Genomic DNA, 10,352 nt, shown 5'->3' with positions numbered 1-10,352 from the left:
TTTTTTTTTTTTTAACAGGAGTTTTGGGTTCACAACAAAATTGAGAGAAAGGTACAGAGATTTCTTATCTACTCCCTGTCCCCACGCATGCATAGCCTCCCCCATTACCATCCGCCACCTGGGCCCTGTCTTTTCACTCTTTCCCCAGTGCCTTTAAAAAAAAAGTAATGAAAAAATTAATTTCAAGCTTACTTCTGTTTCTAACAAATAGTTCTTCTATGGCCTTCACCCAGATTTACCTATTTTTAACATTTTTGCAATATTTGTTCTATAATTTTATCTATTTTTTCTTGGACTAAATTCTAAACATCATGATCTTTTACTCCATCCCTAAAACTTCAGTATGTATTTCCTTAGACTGAGACATAAGGATATTCACACTACAGTGACAAGAAGCAGAAATTTTGGGGGTGCCTGGGTGGCTCAGTTGTTAAGCGTCTGCCTTTGGCTCAGGGCGTGATCCCAGGGATCAAGGCCCACGTCAGGCTCCTCCGCTGGGAGCCTGCTTCTTCCTCTCCCACTCCCCCTGCTTGTGTTCCCTCTCTGTCAGATAAATAAATAAAACCTTAAAAAAAAAAAAGGTCCCAAACAGGTTCTGGAACTAGGAATCTGGAAAACACATATCCTTTAAAAAAAAAACCAGACATTTTTCTTTTTTTTTTTTTTGAACATTTTATTTATTTATTTGAGAGAGCATGAGCAAGAGAGCGCAAGCAGGGGGAGTGGCAGCTGGCATGGTGGAGGGAAAGGGAGAAGCGGACTCCCTACTGAGCAGGGAACCAGACAGGGCCCCTATCCCAGGACTCTGGGATCATGACCTGAGCCGAAGACAGATACTTAACTGACGGGGCCACCCAGGCACCCCAGAAATTTTTCTACTAGGATTAAAGTCACATACAATTTACAATTTTAAAGTGCACAATTTACTGGCATTTGGGGCATTCATAGCGCTGTGAAACCACCGCCTTTATCTAGTTTCAAAACATTTTCGTTACCTCAAAATAAAACTCAGTACTCGTTAAGCAGTCCCTCCCCAATCCTTTCTGGCAACTACTAATCTGCTTTCTGTTTCAATGGATTTACTTCTAGATATTTTGTATAAATGGAATATTCAGTATGTGATATTTTGTGACTGGCTCCTTTCACCCACCTGACGGCTTGCAAGCATGTATTCCTATCAGCGCTTGAGTGAATAATGTTCCGTTATATGACTAGACCCCAGTTTGCTTATTCATTCGTCTGTTGATGGACATTTAGATTGTTTCCACCTCTTACCTATTGGGAAAAGAGATACTGTAAAAATTCAAGGACAAGTATTTGAATACCTGCTTTCAATTCTTTCAGATATACACCTAGGAGTGGAATTGCTGGGTCATGTGGTATTTCTGTGTTTAACACTCTTAGTAATGGCTAAACCATTTTCCACAATAGCGGCAGCATTTTACATTCACACTAACGTCCGAGGGATCCAGGATCACCCTGTCCTTGACAACATTTGTCCTTCTGCACCACCCTGTTTTCACTAGCCATCCTGGAAGCTGTGAAATGGTATCTCAATGTGGTTTTGAATTGCATTTTCCTAATGACTAATGATGTTGAGCATCTTTTCACGTGCTTATTGGCCATTCGTATATCTTCTTTGGCGAAATGTCTAGTCCAGCCCTTTGTCCATTTTTTAACTGGGTTGCTTGTCTTTTTATTGTTGAGTTGTAAGAGTTCCTATATATTCTGAAAGCCAGACTGTTATCAGATGTAAGATTTGCAAATATTTTTTCTCATTCCGAGCGTTGCCCTTTCACTTTCTTGGTGATGTCTCTTGATGCACAAAGGTCGTCAGAAGTGTGATTATGATGTGTATTTGGCATGGATTTCTTTGCATCTGTCCTGCTTGGAATTCACTCAGCTTCTTGAATCTGTACATTTATGTCTTTTGCCAAATTTGGGACATTTTCAGCCATTATTTCTTCAAATGTCTTTTTCAGCCTGACCTCATTCTCCTCTCCTTTAGGGACTCTGATGACACAAATGTTTGATCTTCTGTAATACCCCAGACTCTTTTTATCTGTTTTTTTTTTCTTTCTGTTTTCTCTCTGTGTTTTGTTGTGGGTGATTTATACTGTTCTATCTTCACGTAGATTGATTCTTTCCTTTGTGTTCCCCATTCTTCTGTCAAGCCCATCTAGTGAGTTTTTTATTTTGGTGGTTGCATTTTTTTTCACTTTAAAATTTACACAGGGGGCACCTGGATGGCTCAGTCGGTTAAGTGTCTGCCTTCAGCTCAGGTCATGATCCCAGGGTCCTGGGATCGAGTCCCACATAGGGCTCCTTGCTCAGCAGGGAGCCTGCTTCTCCCTCTGCCTGCCCCTCCCCCTGCTTGTGCTCACTCGTGTGCTCTCTCTCTGACAAATAAATAAATAAAATCTTTAAAAAAAAATAAAAAATAAAAATAAAATAAAATTTACATGGGGCTCTTCTGTATATATTCTACTTCTCTGTGAAGAGTTATTATTTTTTTTTCATTTGTTACAAACCTTTTCATATTGCCCCTTGAAGCATTTTATGATGGCTGCTTTAAAATCCTGCTCAGATAATTCCAACATTTGTGTCATCTCTGTTGATGTTTATGAGATTCTGGATCTCAGTTAAATATTTTGTTTTAGCAGGCCTCCTCAGACTCCACACTGGTGGGGGAAGAGGGAGCCAGCTCTTTGCTGTCAGGTGGGGATAAAAGTCCAGTTTCCCCACTGGGCCTCCATGGCCACCCTGGTCTGCGGGTGGTGCCTTGTTGCTGGACTGCTGGGGGAGCTCCTACATGGCCTCTATTGACTCCACCCCTGTGGGGAGGGAGTGGGTTTGACACCTGGGGGTGGTGGTCTTGGCTTCCCCTCCACCTTGGCTGGTGCGGACAAGGGTAGGCTGTCTGGCCAGCTTAGGGCAGTGACTGTCAAAAATGTCTTCTGTCTTGCTTGGCTGCCCCTTTCTCCTTTCCTGTCCTTTGGCTTTTCTGGGGGCTTTTTCCATTTGCACCCATTACCGTTTTCAGGTTGCCAACTTCTCCAGCACTCCATCTGGGATATGGGGGGTGAAAGGAAGACCCAGGGCACTCCCCATGTGTCATTCCTTGGGTGCCAAGGTCCCTAGTCCCTCTGCTTCTCTCCACCTTTCAGTGTCTTCTTACGTTTGCTTTATATATAAACATCCAGGTTTTGGAGTGATACTCAGCAGAAGAAATTGAGAGAAGCGTATCTATCCCATCTTGTTCCCAATCCCATTTTTGAAGTCTGTCCTTTTTCTTCTGATCTGCATTGTTAGCTTTTGTCCTATATCAAATTTCCATACATACATGGGTGTTTCCAAATGTACCCAGGATTTGTTTTAATCGGGTATGGTAAGGTGACAGATATGGAGACAAATACCACTAAAAGAATTCCTGGCATGCAGGGCCGCGTGGGGAAGTACCAGGGTCGGGGTTGGGGGGAGACTGGTGAGGGGAAGGTATAGGCACTGACTTTATTGTGGTTTTTGCAGGAAGAAATTGGTCAGGTAAGGTAAGCATTTTAGAATTGGCTAGTTTGAACAATTTCAGTGAACTCCAGGCTACAGGAGTGGTTCCTAGTTGGCCAGTATCTGAGCTGAATCACAGCGGGAGGAAATACTGGCCTGGTATATGAGACACGAAGGAGGTAGCTGGGGGTATGGGTTTGGGGTTGGTTGACTTGCTTATGAAAGGCTCGTTCACCTGCATTCTCTCTAAGATTAGCAAGACTCGAGATGTCAAAGCATCATAAACCACAGAAAACAAAAGCTGTGATTAATTCAATGGGGCTCTATTCTGATCAGTTGTCCAGCCTGTGCCGATAGCAGAATGTTTTAATTACCTTAGCAAGTCCCCATCCTCCTTGTTTTAAAACAGTATCTCTATTTTACTTGTCCTTTTGTCCTTCCATATAAATTTTAGAATAAGCTTGTCAAGTTCCATGAAGCATTCAGATTGGATTTTGATTGAAATTTTATTGACTTTTTGAATTAATTTAAAAAGAGCTAAATCTTTACTCTGTTGAGTCTTCCTGTTCATGTTCTTTACATTAATTTAAATTTTCTTTGACGTCCTTCAGTAAGATTTTATAATTTTCTTTTTTTAAGGTTTTTTATAATAATTTTTTTTAAAGATTTTATTTATTTATTTGACAGAGAGAGAGCCAGCGAGAGAGGGAACACAAGCAGGGGGAGTGGGAGAGGAAGAAGCAGGCTCATAGTGGAGGAGCCTGATGTGGGGCTCGATCCCGGAACGCCGGGATCACGCCCTGAGCCGAAGGCAGACGCTTAACCGCTGTGCCACCCAGGCGCCCCTTTTATAATAATTTTTTATTATGTTATGTTAGTCACCATACAGTACATCCTTAGTTTTTGATGTAATGTTCCATGATTCATTATTTGCGTATAACACCCAGTGCACCATGCAATATGTGCCCACCTTACTACCCATCACCAGCCTAGCCCAATCCCCCACCACCCCTCCCCTCTGAAGCCCTCAGTTTGTTTCCCAGAATCCACAGTCTCTCATGGTTCATTCCCCCTTCTGTTTACCCCCCCTTCATTCTTCCCTTCCTTCGCCTACCGATCTTCCTATTTCTTATGTTCCATAAATGAGTGAAACCATATGATAATTGTCTTTCTCTGCTTATTTCACTTAGCATAATCTCCTCCAGTCCCGTCCATGTTGCTGCAAATGTTGAGAACTCGTTCTTTCTGATAGCTGAGTAATATTCCATTGTATATATGGACCACAACTTCTTAATCCAGTCATCCGTTGAAGGGCATCTCGGTTCCTTCCACGATTTAGCTATTGTGGACATTGCTGCTATGAACATTGGGGTGCATATGGCCCTTCTCTTCACTATGTCTGTATCTTTGGGGTAAATACCCAGTAGTGCAATGGCTGGATCATAGGGTAGCTCAATATTTAACTTTTTAAGGGACCTCCACACTGTTTTCCAAAGTGGCTGTACCAACTTGCATTCCCACCAACAATGTAGGAGGGATCCCCTTTCTCCACATCCTCTCCAACAATTGTTGTTTCCTGCCTTGTCAATTTTTGCCATTCTAACTGGCGTAAGGTGGTTTCTTAGTGTGGTTTTGATTTGAATTTCCCTGATGACTAATGATTTTGAACATTTTTTCGTGTGTCTGTTAGCCATTTGTATGTCTTCATTGGAAAAGTGTCTGTTCATATCTTCTGCCCATTTTTTTATTTGATTATTTGTTTCCCACGTATTGAGTTTGAGAAGTTCTTTGTAGATCTTTGGATACTAGTCTTTTATCTGTAGTGTCATTTGCAAATATCTTCTCCCATTCTGTGGGCTGCCTCTTAGATTTTTGATTTTTATTTATTTATTTGACAGAGACAGCGAGAGAGGGAACACAAGCAAGGGGAGTGTGAGAGGGAGAAGCAGGCCTCCCGCCGAGCAGGGAGCCCGATGCGGGGCAATCCCAGGACCCTGGGATCATGACCTGAGCCGAAGGCAGACGTTAACGGCTGAGCCACGCAGGCGCCCCAGATTTTACGATGTTTTCAGCGTAGGTTGTGCTCATCTTTTGTTAGCTTTTGTAGGTAACTGTGTTTGTTTTTTAATTTTTGTTGCTATTGGGATAGTACCTTTTAAAAATCATGTTTGAGTGGTTTGTTGCTAGTATGTAGGAACACAATTGACTTTGCATATTGATCTTATGACAATGGCCCTCTGCAATTATAATAATTTTTCTGTAGATTTGTTCAGTCCACTTTGTATACCTTTCGTTTTTTTGTTTGTTTTGCTGGACTGGCTAAGACCCCTTTATTACAGTATTAAGTAAGAGTGATAAGAATTCCTTCCTTGGTCCTGATTTTAAAGGAAATGCATTTAGCATTTTTGTCTTTGAGTATGATTTTTGGTGTGGGTATTGGAAGACACTTTTTGTCAAGTTAAAGAAGTTCCCGTTCTATTTCTGGTTTGCTAGAAGTTTCCCTTTTTTTTTTTAAGATTTTATTTATTTATTCGACAGAGAGAGAGACAGCCAGCGAGAGAGGGAACACAGCAGGGGGAGTGGGAGAGGGAGAAGCAGGCTCCCAGCGGAGGAGCCTGATGTGGGGCTCGATCCCATAACGCCGGGATCACGCCCTGAGCCGAAGGCAGACGCTTAACCGCTGTGCCACCCAGGCGCCCCAGAAGTTTCCGTTTTTTTAAAAAAACCTGAAATGGTGATGATCATAAGGTTTTCAACCTCTCTTCTGTTAGTGTGGTATAGATTATTTTAGAAGGCTTTTAATTAATTCAAAATCATGACTTAGGTTAACGGAGCACAATGTTGAAAATGAGAGCTTTATTAAATCAAGGCTGAGGTAAAAACAAGTGAGAGTCTGGAATCACTGTAGGATCTTTTATTAACGGAATCATTTTTAGTCAATAAAGGGATTTGAGGTTAACTCAATTTTAAAGAGCTCTAAATCAAAACGTTTTTTTCTGCCTGGGAGCGGGAGCACAACTGCCAGTTTGCCAAGCCGTTGGTAAAAATGTCTGGTTCTATATCATAAGCTGTTTTTGAAAGACTGAGTCCATGAAATAGAGTGATTGGAAAGTGTAACCCATCGCAGTTAGGAGAGGGTTTCATCCCCACCCCCAGGAACAGTACTGCCTCCTGACTCCCCAGAGGCCAGCAGTAAGAAGTCCTGGGAGAGGGACCCCTGGGGGGCTCAGTCGGTTGAGCGTCTGCCTTCGGCTCAGGTCATGATCCCAGGGTCCTGGGATCGAACCCCACATCGGGCTCCCTGCTCAGCGGGGAGTCTGCTTCTCCCTCTCCCTCTGCCTGCTGTTCCCCCTGCTTGTTCTCTCTCTCTCTGACAAATGAATAAATAAAACCTTACAGAAGAAGAAGAAGAAGAAGAAGAAGAAGAAGAAGAAGAAGAAGAAGAAGAAGAAGAAGAAGGAGAAGGAGAGGAGGAGGAGGAAGTCGTCCTGGGAGAGTAGGAGAAAGGAGCGGGCAGGAAGTTGGCACAGCGCAGCCCAGCACACAACACCCTCTCTGATTACCTATTACTACAGGGGGCGCTATAACATCTCTGGCTAGGTTTGGGGGTCCACCTTGTCAAATACACATCTTCTGGAAGTGCAAACACACTTGTATTTTCTCATGCCCCAAAATGAATGGCTTTAGTCAAGGTAGATCATGTTCAAAAACCAAATACATTTTTTGATGAGTAAGGATTGAATGAGAAAACAAAATGATTCTTGTTCGTCTGGTTCTGGGTGTTAGCCAGGGTTTCGTAGTTCCCTGTGATACAGTAGGACATAATACCTCATACACGCTCCACTTTGGGATTCCATGCATATACTAAGTAGGCCAGAATTTGCACAAAATCAGTCTACCTAGAAAAATCTTCTTAAAAAAAACATTTCATCAAAAATATTCAAGAACAGATCAGATGGCTACAAGGGTTACTTCCATGGGAAATGAATTAATGGATTGATCATTTATCAATTAGTGAAAACAATTTTTAGACACATGTTTTTGCTCTATTTTTCATGATGAGTTTCCCAATAGAAATATTAACAAAACAAGAACACAGGGCGCTGGAACTAGATTATGCGGGTTTCAGTGATGGTTGTGTCTTTTCCTAATTGTGTAACCTGGGCAAATAGTTTCACTCCCATAAACCTCTATTTTCTCATCTATAAAATGGTCACTGCAGAGTTGTTAGAAAGATTACATGGCTCAAGGCATGTGGATTGCCCAAGACAACAGGTGCTCAGCACATGGGATTTCTAATTCTCTCCTAGTAAAGCCTCACTATCCACCCTCTGCAGGGCAGCAGGGTGATCAGAGCAGGGGCTCTGAGACTACACTACCCGGGTTGACTCCTTGCTCCACCATCTCACCAGCAGTGTGACCCAGGTCACATGACTTAAACTCTCCATGCCTCGGTTTTGTCATCTGTGAAATGGGCACCGTAAAAGCTCCTTCCTCATAGGGTGGTATTGAGAATTAAATGGGTTTACTTACGTAAAATGCTTGGAGTGGTGCTTGGCACACAGGAAATAACGGCATAAGTGTCAGCTAGGATTATATTAAGATGCAAGCTGTTTATTGCATTGGCATATCTCAGAATTACTATATTTGTAACTACAGCTGTGATCAATGACATGGGGATGGGTGTCGTTTTCTGACTTGAATTTTTTTTTTTGTTTGTTTCTTTGCAGGTTCTCGCTCTGGGCATAGGGAGAAAGGAGCATTACACTCCCCCACGGGTGCGATTTCACCCTCACTAAGCCATTGCTTTAATGAACACCAATATTTTTTAGTTCCATTGCAAATGGTGTTTATAGTGAAAACCGTATTTTAACAACATGAAGGGAATTTTTCGAAACGAAAAATGAATCAACTCTAAACATGCCACCTGGCACGAAAACCGTTTCATTGTTTGTTTCCCTCTAGTTGTTTACCTGCACGTGGCGTGTGAGTTTAGCCAGTCGCCATCCCTGTGTGCGTACAATCCTATCCTCTGTTTACTGTGATCGATAACCCTTTCCCCTGACTTTATAATTACTATTATTATTGATGGCCGCATAGTCAAGTTGATAGGCCATGATTACTCCTTTTTTGAAAATCAAAATGTGCACATTTTACGTGCTGTAGGAGAACTCTACACGTGAATAATAGTAAAGGACAGCAATGATAAAAGAACAAAACAATCAAAGACCGAAACCTCCTTGTGGCAGAAGGGAAGAGAAGGGAGGGAGTATTGGATCGCCTAAGAGCTGTGAAATCCTATAATTTGATTTTGCAAAGACTTCTACCCCAAATGTTTTATTTAACAGGCCTATTTTCACACGTAAGAGAATTAAAAAGAAGTTGCCTGTGACGGTACGTGGAGGCTCATTATACTGCTGTCTACTTTTGTGTCTGCTTGAAACTTTCTGTAATTAAAAAGGTTGAAAAAAAAAGAATGTGCTTACAAACCATTTTTCCTATGCCCTTGGAAAGAGTTTGAAGTGTCTCTCGGTGAGCAAACCACCACTAGTCCACGTGGTACCTTGGTGAGAATTTTCAAAGTCCCTTTTCCCCAAGGGTCCCCCTCTTCCAGGCAATCGTAGAGGCGTGTGCGTGTGCGGTGTCTGCGCTGGGCTGTCTCCTTCGACGCGGCACTCCTGTGCTGGGCGCGGCTTCCTGCCATCGGCAGAGGCCCGGCTTGGGCACCACTAAACCACTGTTAAGAACATCTTCTTTAGGGCGCCTGGGTGGCTCTGTCATTGATCGTCTGCCTTCAGCTCGGGGCCTGATCCCAGGGTCCTGGGATCGAGCCCCCATCCGGCTCCCTGCTCCGCTGGGAACCTGCTTCTTCCTCTCCCACTCCCCCTGCTTGTGTTCCCTCTCTCACTGGCTGCGTTTCTCTCTGTCAAATAAATAAATAACATCTTAAAAAAAAAAAAAAAAGGACATCTTCTTTAAGAAGGTGAGGCAGGGAGTGGAGGCGAGGGGTGGAGGCCGTAGCTGCTTGGGCACCCCTGGCCAGTCCCGGGAAGCAGGTGATCAGCCATAAATGATGGTACACCAGGCCATGCCCTCCCCAGCCCACCTTGGGCTGAGACCATCGGTCCTGCAGACACAACACAGCCGGCCTGGACATCGCAGACATTTGAGGATGATGAGGCCTGCATCAGAACCATGAGTGGACAATCAAGGAAAACCAGACATATGAGGAAAAACAGCAATGTTTTCATAATAATTACCATTATCATAATCATTATTGCTAACATTCATTGAATGCTGACTATGTGCCTAGAGATGTTTTAATCATTTTGCATATGTTGTTTTTTTTTCTTTTTAGACTTTATTTATTTCAGAGAGAGAGAGTATGCAGGCATGAGCAGGGGGAGGGGCAGAGGGAGAAGCAGACTCCCCCTGAGCAGGGAGTCCGGTGCGATGTGGGGCTCAATCCCAGGACCCTGGGATCATGACCTGAGCTGAAGGTGACGCTCAACCAACTGAGCCCCCAGGCGCCCCTCATTTTGCATATGTTGTCACTTAATCTTTACAACTATTTCTTAGGGAGGAAACAAAGGCATAGAGAGCTACACCTTTTCACTTTGTAGGAAAAATAACAAGATGAAAGAAAGTTTTGGGAAAAGAACAGAAAACGTGATTGTCTTGACTTCTATCATTTTCGTTTACGGGACAACATTTTCGTTTTCTGAAATTACTTTCCAGTTTTTGTCTATGGCCAACTTGCTTTTTATTTTATTTTTATTTTTTGCTTCTTTATTTTATTTTTTAAAAGATTTATTTTTTGAGAGAGAGAGAGTGCCCACATAAGTGCA

General features: G+C 42.8%; 1 protein-coding gene across 2 annotated transcripts in view; it reads left to right on the top strand.

Annotated features, from left to right (window-relative positions):
- The window catches only part of LEMD1 (LEM domain containing 1), a 26,774-nt gene that overhangs the window by 13,481 nt on the left and 2,941 nt on the right, over positions 1–10,352 (top strand). The window lies entirely within an intron of this gene.

Source organism: Ursus maritimus, unplaced genomic scaffold (genome assembly GCF_017311325.1).
Source record: "Ursus maritimus isolate PB19 unplaced genomic scaffold, ASM1731132v1 scaffold_2, whole genome shotgun sequence".
NCBI classification, from domain to species: Eukaryota; Metazoa; Chordata; class Mammalia; order Carnivora; family Ursidae; genus Ursus; species Ursus maritimus.
This window is presented reverse-complemented; position numbering and strand designations above follow the sequence as displayed.